Source organism: Penaeus japonicus, unplaced genomic scaffold (genome assembly GCF_977035675.1).
Source record: "Penaeus japonicus unplaced genomic scaffold, GWHDUDI00000001_assembly GWHDUDI00000038, whole genome shotgun sequence".
Taxonomy (NCBI): domain Eukaryota; kingdom Metazoa; phylum Arthropoda; class Malacostraca; order Decapoda; family Penaeidae; genus Penaeus; species Penaeus japonicus.
In genome coordinates, this window is record NW_028234440.1 from 2,953,546 (window position 1) to 2,956,045 (window position 2,500).

A 2,500-nucleotide genomic window follows, 5' to 3' on the forward strand; every position below is an offset into this window, starting at 1 on the left:
ATTAAGACGAAGATGTATTTGTCAATCAACATCAACTTCCAATATTCATAGTATATTTTGTGCGGTTCCTGACGCGATGACAGAATCCTGATCCCCTGACGCGATGAAAAAGCTCATTGTCGACCTCGAGGCGTTTCGAGCCCCGTCCGAGCTCGTGAGCTTCCACTGTCACCTGGCGGTTACTGACGTAGCTGGGTAAGGACCAAGCTCAGATCGAGTCAACACTCGTTGGCACATTCTCTCACGAGTCAGCACACGCTGGCACAGGCGGGCTCGCCTCAGTGCATACAAGCCCGGCGTGGCATCTGCTCCGCAAATCTGGCTTCTACTTATCCTTCCTGCGGCCCTGGTGCAGGGAGGGCGTCGGCAAGGGCGGCCTTGGGGGCGCTGACATTCTTCGTGTTCGTGAACCGGTTTATGGTGTGCGTGAACCTGTCCGTGGCTGTTGAGGCGTTGGTGCACCAGAGCAAGACGTTGGAGGAAGTCCAGGCAGAGTCTCCAGGTTGGTAGATGTCTTGGAAAAAGAACATGAAGGGAAATGTTAAAGGTACTGTCCCTCTGATGGGAAGACGTATCATGGTTTTTGATGTGAAGGTTCACTGTAGGTTATCTCCGAAGAAAGAAAACCGCTTTTCTGCTGATAGGAATATGTTTAAGGACATTGAGTTGCGGTGTCCCAAGTTTGGTATAAACTGATCATATGATTTTTCTCAATTGGAATTAATGTTTAAGGTTGGTAGGTATTTTGGAAAAAAAAGAAAGAATAGAAAATGCCATGAATCGTTTATGTTGATGTAATGTGATTTTGGCGTCTTTGATATACGAATGTTGTGGTTCTTATCTTCATCATTTATCCGTTTATATGACTCACTCGCTTATCCCTGACCCTTCATCAACCCTTTACTCGTCATCACTCTCCTCATTCATCCTCAGTGATGCAATTTACCCATTAGTTACTCACTAATCACTCGGACTCTTATCAGCATCCCTCGTCCAGGAAACAGATACAGTGTATAATCATTATTCTTACCATCTTGTTTGCCTCATTTTTCGTCTTCTCCCTCCTCTCTTCCTTGCTAGCGCTTGTAAAAGGCTCATGCTGAACAACTCATTATTATCAACATTTGAATTATTACCAATATCAGCGAGGAGATTTCAGCGGCACTATAATCAGTGCAATAGCTCTCAGTTCAGTTTGACACGTATGTTATGCAGCATTGCTAATCGCAGTCCCCTAGAACAAGCATGATAAACCCGAGTTCATACAATTAAACAAAACAACGAAGGAAAACACTTTACACGCTTTACTGCTTATTTGTGACCTTCGGCTTATTTGTGTGTTTTCGAAGAGTGGGCGCGGGTTGCTATTCACGGACTTTTTTTTCTTATTAGCGTCATCTCATATCTCTCTGTTTCCTTTTTATATTTCTCTCATTCTCGCGTTTCCGTTCTCTCTCTCTGTATCCCCCCTCTCCCCTATCTATCCATCCTTTCATCTCTCTCTATCTCCCCTTCTTTTTCATCTCCCGGGATTTCTTATCCCTGATTCTCCTTCTATCTACTTATTCCCTCCTCTCCTATCTTCTTCTTCCTCTTCTTTATCTTTCAGCACCTCTATATCTTATTCGTCATCTATCTCCTTATTTCTTTATTCATTCATGAAGAAGAAGAAGAGGGTGGAGAAGAAGCAAGAAGAGGAGGATAAGGAGGGACAAAAAAGGAGAAGGAAGAAGGAAGGTAAGGAAGAGGTGGGGGAGAAGGAAGATGGGGGAGGATAGAAGACATTAGGGAGAAAAAGACGGGAAGAGGGGAGAAGAAAGGGGATTAATAGAAAGAAAAAACATAAAGACGAGAAGAGAAGAGAAGAATAGGAAAAAAAAAAAAAAAAAAAAAAAAAAAAAGACGAAGAGAATATACTTTGCAATCCTGTCTCTGTTCTCATTATGTCTATCATAACATTCTTTTGACACCCGAGGGTAAAACGCATAGCTTTATTCTTCATGGTTTCAAGCCTTCGGAGCCTCCCCCGACAAGCTATAGAAAGCGCTGGTGCTGCACAATCCATCTCCCTGTGGAGTGCCCAACTCAAAAATGTCCTCCTCTGAAAAACAGCCTTGAAACCATACGCAACCTTTCCTAAATGTCAGATAGTCACCAATCCATCTCAGCAACTTTCCTGTCAGTTTATATAGAATCACTTCCCCATTATCTTCATCAAAAGCTCCCTATAAATCTATAACAAATAAACACTTTTCTGCATCATTGGATAAACACTGAATTACACATTCTGATGTTCCATTTCCCTTCATAAAACCAGCAAATTACAGGACAGTTTATATTTAATCATGTATATTAGTCTAATAATATTTGTTACACCTTTTTTCATGTACAGGCAGTCGGAGATACAGGTATGTAACCCCCAGATGATTTTGGAATAGGTATTATAAAAGCTTTCTTCCAGGCCTTCGGTAATCTACCCTCCGCGTAGGTCATGTTGAGT